A 19841-nucleotide genomic window follows, 5' to 3' on the forward strand; every position below is an offset into this window, starting at 1 on the left:
ATTTCCATGCAAACTCGGGTGATCGGTCGTTGTTTAAAATCTAGTGCCAGGGCCACTGATGGCCCCCTATTTGGTCCTGCTTGCCCGGAGGGCTGTATGAAGGGATTCCGGGGGCAAAAACTGGGTTCTGCGGGAAGGCTGGCCCCCGGGCCTGGCCTCCCCGCCTCCCGTTTCCCTGGGTTTTTCTACAATCTCGGGCCATATGTCCTGTTCTTCCACATGCCCAACACGGCCCCGGTGCATTTCTGGTCTCATATCCTCTTTTAGTAGGACAGTGCATCTTTATGTGACCTTTTCCTCCACAGTTGTAACATCTGCCTCTAGACTGGTTACCACGGGGAAAGGCTGCTGCAACTTGCAACAGTGTCTGGACAGTTGTGTCAGAAACTCGTGACTGACATTCCAATACAAACCTAATTATTTGTGCCACATTGGATCCTTTAGGTAAATGCTGTAATATATCCTTCACGGAGTCATTACTCTGTTGCTTTATGCACTCTATCATTACGGCAGTGTGGGCCTCCTCTGGCAAATCAGAGTCCTCTATTGCCCTTTGTAGCCGATCACAAAACACCTCAAATTGCTCCGCATTTGCCTGCTTGATTTTTGTCCAGGGAGGCTCCGATTTCACCATCCTAGCCACTTCCTCGTAAGCAATTCTTGAGGCCTCTGTTGTAGCAGTTATTTCTCTAGTCGGCAAGCCTCCTGCCTGCTGTTGTGGTGTTAACATGTTCGCAGCTTTCCCCACAAGCCTGTCATAAGTGGTTCCTGCAAGTGGATGGTCTTCACTGGCGGCTGCAGCGGCAGCTAATCGGTAACACCTTGTCTGCCAAGCCTCCTTCCAGATTACCCATGAGCTTGGGGTCAGTACAGATTGTGCTAGCTGTCGTATATCTGTGGGCAACAGGCCCTGAGCATGTACGCTATCTAACAGTATCCGTGTGGAGGGATGTTTCAGCCCATGATCTTTTATGGCTTGCAACAGCGACTGCACTATCTTGGGTTCCAAGGGGACCCATTCTGCAACACCCCCTGCCTGCACGCGGACGGGAAAAACAGTAGGCATGCGTTGTAGCTGGATCCCTTCCAAAGCACAGTTTTCTGCAATGATCCTCCAATTAGTCAATGGGATCTTTGGAGCCTCCCCGGTCTCTTTTCTGTCCCCTGCTTTCTCTACTCGCTGCAACACCTGTTTTTGGTGCAAAACCTCCCTCTTTATTTCCTCTAACGCCTCCACGAGTTGGTCGACTACCTCCAGGTGCGGTTGCGTCGGTTCCCCCCCCCCTCGCGCGTCCGCTGTACCGAGGCGGGGCTCCACGCTTGTTGCAAGCGGGTGGTGAGCTCCTCCACCTCCTGCCCCCCCCCTTTGTTCCGGGAGGGGCAGGGCTTCTAAGTTCTGTTGCCTTTTATGGTCAGAAGGTGGGTTGGGGCAAGTCTTAGGCCGCGCCCCTGAGGCTCGCGACCGACCCTCCCCCGCTTCCTCCGGCGCCATCTTTATGTATGTCCCGGGGAGCCAGTCTAATGGGTCGGTCACTACCACTGGTTCCGCGGGGGGGGTTACCCGCTGGTGGAGTATACTGAGGGGGCTGAACCGCGGGGTCCCGATCATGCATCTCACCCCAGGGATACAACGGCGTCGGCTTATTCACCGGCCACGCCTGTACCCCGTCCTCCGGGGGAGCCAGCGGCTGAGCATTCATCTCACCCCAGGCATACATTGGAGCCGAGGGCTCGGGACGCTGATCTCCCTCCCCGCGCGCACCCCCTGGCCCGGATTCCTCCCCCTCCTTCTCCGGAGGTAAGGGCTCCGTTTGCGTGTCGCGATCACTCACGTCCCGCGAACGTGTATCCAGCCCTGGTTCCCCATATAAGCACGCCCGAGCCGCATTCCATGCCGCCCGGTCCTCCCGCGCAGCCCGTAGCAGCCGCAAGATAACTCCCCATGTTTTTAATTCTTTGGCAGAACCCGCTGCCATAGCTCGCTCAGCGAGTTTCATAGAGCACCGCTCCCAGGTATTCGGCTGTAAACAATCAGCCGGTCCTGCCACCGCCCCTTCTTTAATGAGGCGATCCACACACTGGACTACGTCTTTCGATTTCACAGAAATCTTAAACTCCTCGCCCAGTAACGAAATCACCTTTATCAAGGTTTCCATGGCTCGCGAACCCACTCCGACCGCCTGCGGTCTGCCAGTCCAGCAATCACGTCGGGATCACCATTTGTTGCCGCTTGTCTGCGGCAAGCTCCGTTCGGTTGCTGGCTGGCCTGAGGCTATCCGCACCCCAGGGCCATTGAGCACTGACACCAATGTGAGGATGCAACAAATGGCGTTTATTTAACTGCGCAACAGCCTTATATAGTCATCTTGTCCCGTACGAACTCGCGTGATACTTGCACTTCTTGCTCCTTTCGCCACACCTACCTTTCCGTTACAACGCGAGATTTTCCGGTCGCCGTACCCTAATCTACCTACACGTGCCCATGGGTTGCAGGTTAAAGATGTCAACCTCGAAGAGGTTACTAGACGCCACTTGAGGAAGCTAGCTCCAATCTCATCACCACTGCGTTAACCTGGAAGATACTTCTTGAACAGTGTTAGTATTATGCAGTGATTAACATCATACAGTTCAAAATTGAGTATTCTAACCCAGAGTTAGATCCCCTTGAGGCACACATTGGTCTTCACCATCCTCCAGCATCACCCACCAAATACATCCAGGTCCTTGGGCAAAAACCACCCCAAGAATGGGTTTGCCTTTGTCCGAAGCAGGAAAAACCCAGACAGTTTTTCCCAACAAATTTCTTTCATGCACCACGGGGACTTTATCCCCATCTACTGTATGTAAAACTCCTGACTAAGGGGGGCCAGCTCGACTGATAGATCCCCTGGTGTTAACTAACCAGGTGGCTGGTGCTAACTGCTTATCCTAATTTTTAAAGCTTCCACCCCCCATTGCTTTCAGGGTAGTTTTTAATAACCCATTGTACCATTCAATTTTACCAGCAGCTGGTGCATGATAGAGGATATGATACACCCACTTGATACCATGTTCTCTGTCCCAGTTGTCTATGAGACTGTTTTTGAAATGAGTCCTATTGTCTGACTCAATTCTTTATGATGTGCTGTGTCACCACAAGATTTTCTTTTCAAGGCCCAGAATAGTGTTCCGGGCAGCGGCGTGAGGCACAGAGTATGTTTCCAGCCATCCGGTGGTTGCCTCCATCATGGTAAGCACATAGCGTTTACCCTGGTGGGTTTGAGGGAGTGTGATATAGTCAATCTGCTAGGCTTCCCCATATCTATATTTCAACCACCGCCCCCCATACCACAAAGGTTTTAACAGTTTAAAATGCTTGATTGCGGCGTTTGTTTCACAGTTGTGGATAACCTGTGCAATAGCATCCATGGTTAAGTCCACCCCTTGATCACGAGCCCATCTATATGGTTGTCCTGGTTTCCTGGGGATAAAATTTATAGAATCTGGTTTCATTGGGATTTGGTTTCAGTTTGTGGCCAGCCATGGTGATCAAGGCCCTTAGCAGTTAAATTCAGGACAGCTGACCCAGGCTGGCCCACAGGTGTATTCTATATAATTTATGTAATTTCTCTATAAAAGGGAAAACTTGCTGGGGAGAGATGGGGTTCCCTTCTCGTTTTCTGTATTATCATTGATATTGGTTTCTTTATTAAATCTGTTTAACCCATGAGTTTCCCTCCTTTTCCCAATCCCCTTCCTCATTTGGGGAAGGGACATTGGGTGAGAGGAAAACTGTTATTGTTTATCCCTGAGTGTGGGTTAAATGAAGACAGTTTATTTGGCACCCAGAGTAAATAGGTCACCTGAGAGAACCATAGACTTTTGCTCTAATAGTCTCGGAGGGTTGAAGTTTTCACAGATTTGACTGTTTTTGTTACAAGCATTCATCATGTTGGTGTCAGTAGCAGAGTCACTGGGTGGAATTCTCTGGGGCTGGGTTTTGCAGTTGCTTTTGGGGTGGCTAATCAAATGTCTGGCTTTGCTGCTGTTTGTTACTGGTTTTGTGTGGTTTATTGCTTCTGTGCATGAACTGAGAGGTATCACTCTGCTATGTTGTTTGGCACTGGTTTATGGTATTATAAATTGTTTTGAAACTGTGTCCATTTCTGATTTCTATGGAATGGGAGTGGGTGACATCTACTTTCCTTTTCCCTTGAGGCTGATTTCAATGGCTTTTGAAAATTTTGAATACACTTGGGATGTTTCAACCACCATGCTCATATTGTCAGGTCTTTTGAATGTCTTTCATGTCTTGCTCTTGCTTAAACATGGGTATAAGGGTGGATACAGCACAGCTGCTGCAACCACTGCACCAGACACCACAGCTGCCCCAGCACCCATGACTGGAATTGCAGATACTCAGACCCTGCCAGTCCCTACAGCAGAAGTCCTGGCTACCCCAGAGGCTATTCAGGTCTCTGCACTGGGTACTGTGATTACCCAACTCCAGGAAGCACTTGCTGTGATTACCCAGACTTTGGCAACAAGGGCTGCAGCTCATCAGCCCCCAGTGATGGGTGGTGGAGCTAACCTAGGCATTCAACCTGTGCTGATACCAGTCGCCCCTGTATAGAAGACGAAAACCACAAAAAGAGCAGGTTGTGATGGCCTACCAGGGACATCGCAGGAGGACGAGCCAGAGGTAACCACTCGATCCCTATCCCTCAGTGAGCTGCGAGATATATGTAAAGATTACGGCTGTCATGAAGGCGAGCAACTTGTTACTTGGTTGCTCTGCTGCTGGGATAATGGAGCTGATGGTCTAGAGTTAGATGGTAGTGAAGCCAAGCAGCTGGGACCAATGGCTAGAGAAGTGGGTATTGATAGGGGTCATGACAGATGCACAGCCCCTCACTCTCTGGCGGTGACTCCTGCAAAGCATAAGGAAAAGGTATCCCTTTAGGGATGATGTCATATACCACCCAGGCAAGTGGACAACCATTGAGAGAGGTGTTATACTCCAACTGAAAAAGAGATACTGGCAGCCTATGAAGGAATTGGAGCTGCCTCAGAAGTAATTGGTACTGAGGCACAGCTCCTCCTGGCACCCAGATTGCCAGTGTTAAACTGGATGTTTAAAGGACAGACCCCTTCTACACATCATGCAACTGATGCTACATGGAGTAAGTGGGTTTCATTGATTACTCAGTGGGCCCAAATAGGGAACCTCAATCACCCAGGAATTCTGAAAGTGATCATGGACTGGCTGGAAGGCAAAGATTTTGGAAGGTCACCAGAGCAGGAGGTGAATGCACACTGAAGAGGCCCCACCATATAATAAACTGTCAGAAAAATGAGAAGCATCATGCCTTGTTCACCGATGGATCTTGCCGCATTGTAGGCAAACAGCAAAGGTGGAAAGCTGCTGTATGAAGTCCTATGTGACGAGTGGCAGGAGAAGGTGAGTCGAGTCAGTATGCAGAAGTAAAAGACATCCAGCTGGCTCTAGATATTGCTGAGCAAGAGAAATGGCCAGTACTCTACCTGTATACTGACTCATGGATGGTAGTAAATGCCCTGTGGGGATGGCTGAAGCACTGGAAGAAAAACAACTGGCAGCGCAGGGGCAAACCCATCTGGAGCAGGGAAATTGTGGCAGGATATTGCTGCCCAATGAGAGAAGCTGGTTGCGAAGGTGTCTCACGTAGATGCTCATGTACCCAAGAGCAGAGCCACTGAGGGACATCAAAACAACCAGCAGGTGGATTAGGCTGCTAAGATTCAAGTGTCCCAAGTAGACCTGGACTGGCAGCATAAAGGTGAAAATCAGGACATCAAGGCAGAGATGCCACATATAGATGGGCCTTTGACCGAGGGGTGGATTTGACCATGGACACCATTGCACAGGTCATCCATGAATGTGAAACATGTGCTGCAATTAAACAAGCCAAATGGCTGAAACTCCTGTGGTATGGAGGATGATGGCTGAAATATAAGTATGGAGAGGCCTGGCAGATTGATTACATCTCACTTCCACGAACTCGCCAAGGCAAGCGCTATGTGCTCACAATGGTGGAAGCAAGTACTGGCTGGTTGGAAACATACCCTGTGCCTCATGCCACTGCCCGTAACACTATTATGGGCCTTGAAAAGCAGATTTTGTGGTGACATGGCACTCTGGAAAGAATTGAGTCAGACAAGGGGACTCATTTCCAAAATAGCCTCATAGACACCTGGGCTAAAGAGTATGGTGTTGAAGGGATATATCACATCCCCTACCATGCACCAGTCGCTGGGAAAATGGAATTATGAAATGGACTGTTGAAGACTACCCTGAAAGCAATGGGTGAGGGGACTTTCAAAAATTGGGATGAACACTTAGCAAAGACCACCTGGTTAGTTAATACCAGGGGATCTATCAACCGGGCTGGTCCTGCTTAATCCAAACTCCTGCGCACTGTAGAGGGGGATAAAGTCCCTGTGGTTCATGCAAGGAATATGTTGGGGAAGACAGTTTGGATTACTCCTGCCTCGAGCAAAGGCAAACCCATGTGTGGAATTGCTTTTGCTCAAGGACTTGGGTGCATGTGGTGGATGATGCAGGAGGATGACAAGTTAAATGTGTACCCCAAGGAGATTTGATTCTGGGTGTGTCGCCATTTAAGGCTGGGCAGGCAGTTAAATGGATGGCAGATGCTCTCTGTTAACCTTCTCCTTCCCCAGGAGAGAAAGGAAAAGAGAAGAGGGAGAGAGACTTACAGGTTTAAAAGTTAAAATAGTTTTAATGAACAGTAACAAGGAAAAGAAAGAGTATAATAAATAATGAACTATATACAAAACCACTACAGAGCTCCCCCCGATGACGACCATGTCACCGCTGATGCTGTAGGGCAGGTGCTGGGCAGTCCTGAAGCACATGCAGCAGCAAGGGGGAACCAGGTTCAGGAGCGCGGGCAGGGTCCTCCCAGGATGTCGGCCATAGGGGAAGAGAGCACGACCCTTGTGGTCTCTCAGCTTTATACTGAGGATGATGTGGGTGGGATGGAATACCCCCGTGGTCAGTTTGGGTCACCTGTCCTGTTTGCCCCTCCCCACAGGTGCGGCACTCTACAGCCCCTTCCTCTGTGGGACAAAGAGACCCAACAGGGACCCTAGTTCCCATGGCAACAGGCCATGTAGTCCACTTCAGGAAGTCAAGTCACTTAAAGGAAACTTAACAGAAAAGTCCGTCCTAGTCCAAACCAGGACATTCCACCCCTTATTCCATGTCATTCACATTATACTCAGTTCACCACTGTTCTTTCTATTTCCAGAATCTGATACAGATATCAGTAGTCTGTGATTGTGGGTTTCCATCTGACACAGCAGTCTCTCAGGGCAGGGGAGATGGTATGAGGTTTATCATGGTTCGTTCCCATGGGTTGTGGGTGAAAGGTGTCAACCTTGAGGATGTTTCTGGATGCCACATGAAGCTAGCTCTGGTCTCATCACCACTGTGTTAACCTGAAAGATACTTCTTGAACGCTGTTAGTGTTATGCAGTCATTAACATGAGCGTTCTAACCCAGAGTTAGGTCCCCTTGAGGCACACATTGGCCTTCACCATCCTCCAGCATCACCCACCAAGTACATCCAGGCCCTTGGGTGAAAACAATCCCACGAATAGGTTTGCCTTTGCCCAAAGCAGGAAAAACCCAGACAGTTTTTCCCAACAAATTCCTTTCATGCACCACAGGGACTTTATCCCCATCTACCATATGCAGAAGTCCTGACTGAGCAGGGCCAGCTCGACTGATAGACCCCCTGGTATTAACTAGCCAGGTAGCTTGTGCTAGATGTTTATCCCAGTTTTTAAAACTTCCACCCCCCATTGCTTTTAGGGTAGGTTTTAACAGCCCACTGTACCTTTCAATTTTACCAGCAGCTGGTGCATGATAGGGGACATGGTATACCCACTTGATACCACGTTCTCTGGCCCAGCTGTCTATAAAATTGTTTTTGAAATGAGTCCCATTGTCTGACTCAATTCTCTCTGGAGTGCCGTGTCGCCACAATATTTTCTTTTTGAGGCCCAGGATAGTGTTCCTGGCAGTGGCATGGGGCACAGAGTATGTTTCCAGCCATCCGGTGGTTGCTTCCACCATGATAAGCACATAGTGTTTGCCTTGGTGGGTTTGAGGGAGTGTGATATAGTCAGTTTGCCAGGCCTCCCTGTATTTGTATTTCAACCACCGCCCCCCATACCAGAACGGTTTTAACCGTTTCGCTTGCTTAATTGCAGCGTTTGTTCCACAGTTGTGGACAACCTGTGCAATAGCGTCCATGGTTAAGTCCATCGAGCTAGAAATAGTTCACCTTTATGTTTCCAATCCAAGCCTATGTGGAACACCTTAGCAGCCTGATCCGCTTGTTGGTTGTTTCGATGTACCTCAGTTACCCGACTTTTAGGTACGTGAGCATCTACATGACGTACCTTCACGACTAGTTTCTCTAGCCAAGCAGCAATATCTTGCCACAATTCAGGAGCCCAAATAGGTTTACCTCTGCGCTGCCAGCTGCTCCGCTTTCACTGCTTTAGCCACCCCCACAAGGCATTTGCCACCATCCATGAGTCAGTATAGAGATACAGCCTTGGCCACTTTTCCCACTCAGCAATGTCCAAAGCCAGCTGGATGGCCTTTAACTTGGCAAACTGTGATTGATTTACCTTCTTCTTCTGTGGCTTCTGAGACTTGTCTTGTAGGACTCCATACTGCAGCTTTCTACTTCTGATGCTTTCCTACAAGACGGCAGGATCCATCGGTGAACAGGGCATACTGCTTCTCATCCTCTGGTAGATGGTTATATGGTAGGGCTTCCTTGGCATGTGTCACCTCCTCTTCTGGTGGCATTCCGAAGTCTTTGCCTTCTGGCCAGTCCATGATCACTTCTAAGATTCCTGGGCGATTGGCATTTCCTATTCGAGCCCTCTGTGTGATTAATGCAACCCATATACTGTCGTTATATTTGTCACGGCGGCCAAAAAAAGATAGAAGACAGAAGGATAGTTCCAAGCAGGCAGCAATGCAAAAGCAAAAAACTGATTGGCCGTCACACGCCAGCCACGAGTCCATGGTTGGCAGCTGGAATGTCACTCCGTATCCTGTTTTTCTCACATTCTGTTTTCTTGCTAAATTCCTCTTCACTCTCAGGTTTAACCGTTTCAAGGACATAGCTCCATTCCTTCAAGGTCAGGGCCGCCAGCAGCCCAGTCCAATCCCTCCATTCCCCCTTTTTGTTTTTCAACCAAAAAGGCCGTGTTTATCATCTGTTGCAGGGCCCTTTGCAAACAAGAAAACAAACACGGTAACACGAGCATGACGATACAAACTACAAACAATCCCATAAGTCCCATCTTTATCAATCCTGTCAGACATCCCCCAAGTCCTAGGTGACCCAGCAAGTCATTTAAGAACCCATGATCCATGACGATGCGCTAATAATAAAAAGTCTATAGCAGCTCTATTTTGCAAGGTAGCATGTCAAATACTATCATCATCTACATCATTAGCTAATGCTTCTAAAACTCTAGAAGTTTGGTTAGCTCTTTTTGCAACCTAGCAAGCTAAATTTCGCAGTTGCGTCAACCCCTGGGCAGCAGCGACACCCAGGGAGAGAATAGGATGTCGAGTTCCGGGGGCTCTAAGGGACTGACAGGCAAGTTATCGTCCCAGGAATCCCAAGTTTGGTCACACTCCGTTGTATTTCTACAGAGGTTCTGTTTCAGCTTACTCAACCCTGCCACTATCTCCTTGCTTTCAGATCCGTTTAAGGGAACCCCCACTAGACATGTATGAAAGGGTTGTTCAGGCTGAGCTAAGGAGGCACAAAACTGCGTCTGGTTCAGGCTCCGCATCAGAGTCACCCAAACGTTGTGACTCCCCTCCCAAGGTGTCAGCAGAAGGACTATCGGCTGGTGTCCTCTTGTCAGCTCCAGGATCCAAAGCAGGCTTAACACACCTGGTGGGAAACCACCGTGGCCCTGCATCTGTGGAGACACAAGCATACCCACGTCCCCAGGTAATTAAATCCCACGGGCCTGTCCACCTTCCCGTTTGCAGATCTTGTGCTAAAACCTTTGCCCTGACAAGAGGATCGCCTCCCTGCAAAGACAAAAAATGAGAGATAATTACAGGACACTCTTTCCTGGCTGGCAGAGTTAAATGATTCAATGTGTACACAGCCTTCCATAGGCGAGCATGCGGGGTCTCAGAGCTCATTCCCCCTTTTTGTTTTTCAAGAAGTTGCTTCAGAGTGTGGTGCACTCGTTCCACAATGGCCTGGCCGGTCGGGGAATGAGGAATGCCAGTAACATGTTCCACCCCCCAGGAGGCGAGAAATCGGGCCATGCGTGAAGATACATACACCAGCCCGTTGTCCGTCTTAATACGTTTCGGAATCCCAAGGGCAGCCCAGGCTTGCCGAAGATGTGAGATGGCGTCGATTGCTTTCTTGCTGGCATGGGCTGATGCCCACACGACCTTAGAAAAAGTATCCACAGAGACGTGAACATATTGTAGGTGACCAAAAGAGGGAATATGTGTTACGTCCGTTTGCCACAGGTCCAAGGCTTGGCAGCTGCGCGGGTTAACCCCACGTGAAAACACCAGTCCGGGTCCTAGGCATTAACACTCCGGACAAGCGGCAGTGATAGATTTAACGTCTGCAAAAGAGATCTTGAATTGACGGACTAACGCCCGAGCCCCTTGGTGAAAAAAACGGTGAGACAGAAATGCTTGACGAACTAGGTCTGGCACTGGAGGGGTCCAAGCAGGGGCTGCGAGGGCATCGGCACGCGTGTTCCCTTCACATATGAATCCTGGCAGACCGGTGTGGCTGCGAATATGCAAGATATAATACCTATGCATACGTCGGAGCACTACAGTCCATAGCATTTTTAGCAACAAAAATAATTGTTCTGACTTTACCTCTTTGAGTAGCACACGATCAACATGCTGCACAACGTCTGCTACATAAGCAGAGTCCGTAACAGTGTTTACAGCACAATGCGAAAATGTTTTAAAAGCAACAATGGCAGCACTAAGTTCAACCAATTGAGGTGATCCCTGTACTAAATGCACCAATTCCTGCCATTGCCTTCCGTCATACCAGGTAACTACTGCTTTTCCCGATTTTCCAGAGCCGTCAGTAAAGACCGTGGGGCCTTGTACTGGGCTATCTGCTGCCAGCGGCTTTTGAATCACTTGTAACTCTGAATGAGCTTGTAATAATTTGTGACTGGGAAGATGATAAGATACCTGCCCTTCAAATCCTTCCAGGGCCAACTGAAATGGTAAACTGTTTGCCGTACACCAGCTTACATAATCGTGTTCAATGGAAATTATCAGTCGACCGGGGTCTCAGCCCGTGAGTTCACAGAATCACAGAATCACAGAATGTTAGGGATTGGAAGGGACCTCGAAAGATCATCTAGTCCAATCCCCCTGCCGGAGCAGGATTACCTAGATCATATCACACAGGAAGGTGTCCAGGCGGGTTTTGAATGTCTCCAGAGAAGGAGACTCCACAACCTCTCTGGGCAGCCTGTTCCAGTGTTCGGTCACCCTCACCGTAAAGAAGTTTTTCCTCATATTTATGTGGAACCTCCTGTGTTCCAGCTTGCACCCATTGCCCCTTGTCCTGTCAAGGGATGTCACTGAGAAGAGCCTGGCTCCATCCTCATGACACTTGCCCTTTACATATTTATAAACATTAATGAGGTCACCCCTCAGTCTCCTCTTCTCTAAGCTAAAGAGACCCAGCTCCCTCAGCCTCTCCTCATAACGGAGATGTTCCACTCCCTTAATCATCTTCGTGGCTCTGCGCTGGACTCTCTCTAGCAGTTGAACACATCATGTGCGTCCTTTCGTGATTGTTTTCGATATCAGCTCAATCTGAGTGCTCACTGCTTTTTTGTGGTTGAACGGATAAAAACAGCCACTCTAGAACGTGTAGCGGATCCTGCCAGCGCTCATTCCACTGGCCCAGTAATCCCATGGGATGATAGTTGGCAATGGCTACATATAAACTTACTGGCGTCTCTAAATCCACACGATGTACCTTTTTCTGCCGCATACCATTGGCCACTTCCTCTAAAGCCAAGGTGGCTTCCACTCTCAATGACCGGGGAGACATCAAATCAGTGTCTCCTTTCAACAGGTCAAAGAGCGGCTTCAATTGAGCAGTCGGGAGGCCCAAGTACAGCCTTACCCAACTGATGATCCCCAATAATTTCTGCACATCATTCAGGGTTTTTACGTTTACTCGGAATTGGATGGATTGTGGCTCAATTGTCTGATCCAAGACCTTAACTCCCAAGTACTTCCATGGGGCCTGCTGCTGAACCTTTTCCGGTGCTATACACAGCCCGAAAGTGGCCAATGATTGCCGCAGAGCTGGATATACTTGTTGAAGTTCTGCTTTATCTGCAGCTGACACAAGAATATCGTCCATGTAATGATAACAGTGTACCTGTGGAAATTGCTCCCGTACTGGTGTCAACGCCTTTGCTACATACCATTGACATATTGTGGGACTGTTTTTCATGCCTTGCAGTAATACCGTCCACTGATATCGTTGACAAGGCGCCATGTTGTTCCTACTAGGTATTGAAAAAGCAAATTTGCATTTGTCAGTTTCATGTAAAGGGATGGTGAAAAAACAATCCTTCAGATCAATAACCAAAATGTCCCAGTTTCGTGGGATCATAGTCGGAAAGGGCATGCCTGGTTGTAAGGCTCCCATCCCCTCCATCACGTCATTTACTTTCCGCAGATCCTGCAGTAGTCACCATTTACCTGACTTTTTCTTAATCACAAACACAGGGGTGTTCCAGGGGCTATGGGAAGGTTCTAAGTGACCTTGTGCTACTTGTTCTTCCACTAATTGTTGGAGGGCTACACACTTTTCTTCAGGAAGGGGCCACTGCTCCACCCAAACGGGGGTGTTTGTTTGTTAGCCAAGTTAGAGGCAGAGTTGGTCTCTGTGCACCCTCCACAACAGTGGCCCCTATTAAAAATCCTTTTGTGTACCAATGACCACTCCCCATTGTCCCAGAACATCCCGTCCCCACAAGTTCAAGGGGACATCAATCACGTAGGTTCGCATTGTCACCGTCTGACCCTCAGGGCTCCGAACTTGCACCATAAATCGGCTCTGGACACTCTGTGTTGCACCACCTACTCCCGCCAGCATGGAGCCAGCCGAGCAGGTGGGCCAGGATCGAGGCCATATACGTGCAGATATGATAGTCACATCTGCTCCCGTATCAATCATCCCGGTCACCTGTATTGTCGAGGGGGTTCCTTTGGCGAAGGTGAGTATACAAGTTAAAGTTGGGTGGGTATTCTGTATGCTCTGAGCCCAAAAGATCTGCAGCATTCCCGTCGAACTGAACCCCCCCTCCTCTCTGATATTATCCTGTTTACAAGTGACTTGTGCTCGGAAAGGAATCAACTGCGCGCGATCCGGCTACCTTTGGAAATTGACACGGGGGGGTAGGAGTCCATACCATCGCACAAATTTGACCCATATAGTCTGCATCAATAACTCCTGGTAAAACAAATAGACCTTGCAAGGTTACACTAGAACGTCCAAGTAATAGTGCACTTAACCCGTTTCCAATGGGTCCCACGGCATTCAATGGAACCTTATGCACTCTGCTATTCTCTATTGTGATTGCGGTTGCTGTGGTAACATCCAGTCCGGCACTCCCTGCGGTTCGGGCTGCGAGTTGACTGCATAAGCCTGGAACTGGTTGGGAAGATTCATTTGTGTCAGCACGCGGTTCCCCCCCATGTTCTTTCTCCAGTTTCCCTGCACTCTGCCGCTGGTTGTTATCAGCTGACCTTGAGCATTATACTTAGACCTGCACTGCTTTGCAAAATGCCCCAGCTTCCCACAGTGATCACACATCAAAACAGAGTTACCTCTCCCACTCAGCTTCGACTTCTTAGGGCAGTTTTTCTTAAAGTGACCTTCTTGCCCGCATGTATAACAACAATAAGCTACCTTAACTGCTGCCGCAAATGTTTTTGCTAAATGCTCCATCTGAAACGTGGTGGTTCCTACTTTCCCGCAAGCATCCATTAGCTTGGTTAAGGTGGGGTTGCGATTTGCCATCCCTGCAATAACTTTCCTGCAATCCTCGTTTGCGTTGTCCTTCGCTAACTGTAACAACAACGCTTCTTTAGCAGCCCCGTTTTGTATTTGTTTTTCTAAGGCATCTCTCAACCTATCTAAAAAGGACACGTATCCCTCACCTGGACCTTGTTTTATTGTGGTCCAAGATTGTTGAGGAGCACCGTTATCTGGGACCTGCAACAGGGCCTGGAAGGCCAGATCTTTTCCGTGTTGCAGGATTAAAGGACGCAAGCGAGCTTGCAATTGAGGAGCATTAATCGGAGGATCTCCCATCAACTGTGGTATCCCGGCCCCAAAACGGGGATCATCTTGTGGATATTCCAAATTCACCAATGCCTGTTCGTTAGCCAATCGCCTCCAGTTTGCCTCAAAAAGCAACATTTGCATAGGGGTCAGTATCAGTTGAGCAATCGCACGGCAGTCGTGGACTGTCAAGTCTCCCGTAAAAATACTATGCAATAACGATTGAGCATAAGGCGAGCCCAGACCATGTTGCATACATGTAGCTCTTAACTCCTTAATCATTCCCCAATTGAATGGCTCCCATTCTGGTGGGCCGCTTCCATCCCCTCGATATACCGGGCAAGCCAATACCCCACCACCCATAGCAGCCAGCCGCAGCCACAAAATCACCGTCCGCAAGTGCGTGCTCTCTTAATTTTCTCCTGAACCTGGCCGGGTCCGGGCCAGTCACAGTAACCTGGACTGGCTGCAACATGAATAACTCCTCCACACTACCGCCTGACTTTCCCGACCCTCAGGCTCTGCAGCAACTATGTCCTGATTCCATCTCTTCAGAAAGGTCTATTAAGGGTGGCTCAGTCTCAGATTCGGGTAACAGGACGGTAGAAGGATCAATGTTCCGCTGCTGTTCTATGGGTGGGGGAGGGGGCTCTGGCGGCGCGGAGGGCGGTGGAGGGGGGGCTCTGGCGGCGCGGAGGGCAAAGTCACTGTGAAAGGAGCTGTAGCCGCCTCAGCCGCCGCCTTTGCCTCTCTGTCCGCCTTCATTTGCTCCAGTGAGTCTAAAACTAATCTCCACGGCGTCAACAACGCAGTGGCGATCTTGTCCCCCCTTGAGGCAGCCTCAAAGAGAGACGTTGCAGCGCTTTGCCACATACTAACTTCAAAAGCAGTCTGCGCCGTAGCTGGCAAATCATTCTTTTTACACCATACCAGCAATGTTCTCAGGGCATTCTCCTCATATTTGATTCCCCTCCTTTCGAGTATGCTTATCAGTATCGTTAGTATGGATTTTTCCTCGGCTGAAATTTTAACACCCATGTTAATCAGTCCCCAACGGCTCACCTCTCTCAGTGTCTGTTACAGTGCTCCGGACCCCAGGCTCACTCCGCCTGTCTCAGCTACGTTGGGCACCGCCATCACCGCTCGTCGTCCGCGGTCTCTCAGCACCTCTAAATGCACCGGTCGTGCCTCACATGCCCTGGTTGGGCCTCACACGGGGCACCTTTTGTCGTTATATTTGTCACGGCGGTCAAAAAAAGACAGAAGACAGAAGGATAGTTCCAAGCAGGCAGCAAAGCAAAAAGAAAAAGCAAAAAGAAAAAGCAAAAAGCAAAAGCAAAAAGCGCCTGCATTTATTTTGCTCCATTTTTTATATCTTCCCCCTCTATCTGGCTAGCTTTATGATTGGTTGCACTCGCTGTTCATGCGCCCGACCACAACCACTGATTGGCCATCATGCGCCAGTCGGCCATGGTTGGCAGCTGGAATGTCACTCCGTATCCTGTTTTTCTCACATCCTGTTTTCTTGCTAAATTCCTCTTCACTCTCAGGTTTAACCATTTCAAGGACATAGCTCCATTCCTTCAAGGTCAGGGCTGCCAGCAGCCCAGTCCAATCCCTCAATGTACTCCAGGTAACATCGGTTGCATGTTGAGTGGCAGCGACGTTACCCTTGAACATCCAGCCCAGTACTGGTAACCTGGGTGCCAGGAGGAGCTGTGCGTCTGTACCAATTACCTCGAAAGCAGCTTTAACTCCTTCACATGCTACCAGTATTTCTTTTTCAATTGGAGTGTAGTTGGCCTCGGAGCCCTTGTATCCTCGACTCCAGAATCCTAGGGGTCTACCTCAAGCTTCCTCTGTTGCTTTCTGCCAGAGGCTCCAGGTAGGACCATTGTCCCCAGCTGCAGTGTGGACCACATTTTTAACATCTTCTACTGTCCTGACTGGTCCAAGGGCTACTGCGTGCACAATCTCCTGTTTAATCTGCTCAAAGGCCTGTCGTTGTTCAGGACCCCATTGAAAATTGTTCTTCTTTCGGGTTACTTGGTAAAGAGGGCGTACAATCTGGCTATAGTCTGGGATATGCATTCTCCAGAAGCCCACAATGACTAAGAAGGCTTGTGTTTCCTTCTTGCTAGTTGGTGGGGACATACCCGTGATTTTGTTGATCACCTCTGTTGGGATCTGGCAATGCCCATCTTGCCACTTAATTCCCAAAAACTCTCTCTCTCTTGCAGGTCCCTTGACTTTGCCTCTTTTTATGGCAAACCCAGCTCGCAGTAGAATTTGAATTATTTCTTCCTCTTTGGCAAAAACTTCTGCTGCTGTGTCACCCCATATGATGATATCATCGATATATTGCAATTGCTCAGGAGCTCCACCCTTTTCCAGTGCAGTCTGGATCACTCCATGGCAAATAGTAGGGCTGTGTTTCCACCCCTGGGGCAATTGATTCCAGGTGTACTGGATACCCCTCCAAGTAAAAGCAAACTGTGGCCTGCACTTCGGTGCCAAGGGGATAGAGAAAAATGCATTAGCAATGTCTATGGTGGCGTACCACTTGGCTGCCTTAGACTCCAGTTCATAGTGAAGTTCAAGCATGTCTGGCATGGCAGCACTCAGCGGTGGCGTAACTTCATTTAGGCTACGATAGTCCACAGTTAATCTCCATTCTCCATTAGGCTTCTGCACTGGCCATATCAGACTGTTAAAGGGTGACTGCATCTTGCTAATCACTCCTTGATTTTCTAGCTGCCGAATCAGTGTTTGAATGGGGATCAGGGAGTCTCGATTGGTACGGTACTGGCATTGGTGCACTGTTGTGTTAGTGATTGGCACCTGTTGTTCTTCAACCTTCAGCAACCCCACAACAGAAGGATCCTCTGAGAGGCCAGGCAAGGTAGACAGCTGTTGAATGTCCTCAGTCTCTACAGCTGCTATACCAAAGGCCCATCTATACACTTTCGGGTCCTTAAAATACCCTCTCCTGAGGTAATCGATGCCAAGGATGCACGGAGCATCCGGGCCAGTCACAATGGGGTGCTTTTTCCATTCATTTTTAGTTAGGCTCACTTCGGCCTCCAATACAGATAACTCTTGAGGTCCCCCTGTCACTCTAAAGATGCTAATGGATTCGGTCCCCATATGATTTGATGGCATCAGGGTGCACTGTGCGCCAGTGTCTGCCAGGGCTTTATACTCCTGTGGCTCTGACGTGCCAGGCCATCGGATCCACACAGTCCTGTAAACTCTGTTATCCCTCTCCTCCACCTGACTGGAGGCAGGGCCCCTCTAATCCTGTTTGCTAGTGCCTGGTGGGGACGGATCAGAATCCCATCTATTCTTCCTGGAGATCTGCCCACTCGAAACTGGAGCAGTCACCTTCTTGGAAGAACCACCTCGTGTATTTGATTTACCTCGCAATTCACGTGCCCGTAGAACAGCAGTGGGTTTTCCATCCCATCTGCTCATGTCCTCACTGCAGTCCCATAGGGTATGCCACAGTTCACCTTGAGGCGTGTTCTGTCTCTCTTGGGCTGGTCTTGTTGGAGGGTGCCTTCTCTGGATGGATGCAACACGGGTCCATTCAGGTGGCAAGTAGCATATGTTCTCCACCTTGGACAACCTGTCAAATATTCTATCAAATATATTATCATATCACTTCGTCACTTGATCTAGAGCCGAGACATGACCCTGTGAGGGAGTGGAGAGACTATCTTCATATTGTTGCATTTGGGTGGCCACATCACCCACAGTTAGTGTGTGTCTTTCTCCTCCCCAGACCAATATTGACAACGTGTGGGCATAATTTGGTGGGGCAGTCTGCACCAACTTGCGCAACATAGGTCGGCCGCATGGCATTTCATCAGGGTCTACAGTTGTCTGTGGGTCACTATAAATCATCTCCTGCACAGCCAGTTCCCTCAGGTACTTGATGCCTTTTTCCATGTTGGTCCATTTACTCGGGTGGCACACGATATCATCCTTAAAGGGATATCTGGTCTTTACAGCTGACAGGAGTCGCCTCCAGAGGCTAAGAGTAGCTGCCTTTCTCCCAAGTGCCTTATCAATGCCCCCTTCTTTGGTCGGGGGTCCCAACTGCTTGGCCTCTCTACCCTCCATGTCCAAGCTGTTGGCCCCATTATCCCAGCACCGGAGCAACCAGGTGATAATCGGCTCACCTTCATGGCAGCTTGTAGTAAGGGGAAAACCGGGGGAGGCGCGCTCGCAGGTGCTGGGGAACGGTCTGGAGTAAGCTACCCGATCTCAATGTGAGTATGGAAGCTTCTCGTTTATTAACAAAGCAAGCAGTGGTTATATAGACTATGCATATGTTAATCGTGCGCCCCGATCGCACTTGTGATTGGTCCATAGGTTTACATATTCAGAGCCGTGACCGCCCCCTCCCCTCCCGGATGTAGTTTTGCTTCCCGCGAAGCAGGCACCACGAGGTTCTTTGTTCTGCTCCGTGCAAGGGGAGTGCAAGGTCGCTAGCTCTGGGCTTAACCCTTGCTCAAAGCCTGGGTTGCTCAGACTACTCAGTGACTGACACAGGATCGTGCCCCTTCTCACTCAACCAAACCTCTACAGCAGCTAAAGTCTATCTGCACATTTCTAATCTCTTTCAGGGATAGGGAGTGGACCGTTACCTCTGTGTCTGAGTCTTCATCCTGCGATGGGCCTGACTGAGAAGGACCTTCTCCCTCACCTCCATCCTCGCTGTCCTCCACTATACAAATGGATTTTCTTTTGTGTTTTCTCCAGGTTACAGAATCACAGAATCACAGAATCACAGAATGTTAGGGATTGGAAGGGACCTCGAAAGATCATCTAGTCCAATCCCCCTGCCGGAGCAGGATTACCTAGACCATATCACACGGGAAGGCGTCTAGGCGGGTTTTGAATGTCTCCAGAGAAGGAGACTCCACAACCTCTCTGGGCAGCCTGTTCCAGTGTTCGGTCACCCTCACCATAAAGAAGTTTTTCCTCATATTTATGTGGAACCTCCTGTGTTCCAGCTTGCACCCATTGCCCCTTGTCCTGTCAAGGGATGTCACTGAGAAGAGCCTGGCTCCATCCTCATGACACTTGCCCTTTACATATTTATAAACATTAATGAGGTCACCCCTCAGTCTCCTCTTCTCTAAGCTAAAGAGACCCAGCCCCCTCAGCCTCTCCTCATAAGGGAGATGTTCCACCCCCTTAATCATCTTCGTGGCTCTGCGCTGGACTCTCTCTAGCAGTTCCCTGTCCTTCTTGAACTGAGGGGCCCAGAACTGGACACAATATTCCAGATGTGGCCTCACCAGGGCAGAGTAGAGGGGGAGGAGAACCTCTCTTGACCTGCTAACCACACCCCTTCTAATACACCCCAGGATGCCATTGGCCTTCTTGGCCACAAGGGCACATTGCTGGCTCATGGACATCCTGCTGTCC

General features: G+C 49.4%; 1 long non-coding RNA gene across 1 annotated transcript; it reads left to right on the top strand.

The window, feature by feature from the left end:
• Window positions 1-1498: 1498 nt before the first annotated feature.
• On the top strand, window positions 1499-19425 carry LOC137675735 (uncharacterized). Its single transcript, XR_011049981.1, has 3 exons — window positions 1499-1798; window positions 3154-3229; window positions 19034-19425. It is a non-coding gene; the product is annotated as an uncharacterized lncRNA (long non-coding RNA).
• The last annotated feature ends 416 nt before the right edge of the window (window positions 19426-19841 follow it).

Source organism: Nyctibius grandis, chromosome W (assembly GCF_013368605.1).
Source record: "Nyctibius grandis isolate bNycGra1 chromosome W, bNycGra1.pri, whole genome shotgun sequence".
NCBI lineage: Eukaryota > Metazoa > Chordata > Aves > Nyctibiiformes > Nyctibiidae > Nyctibius > Nyctibius grandis.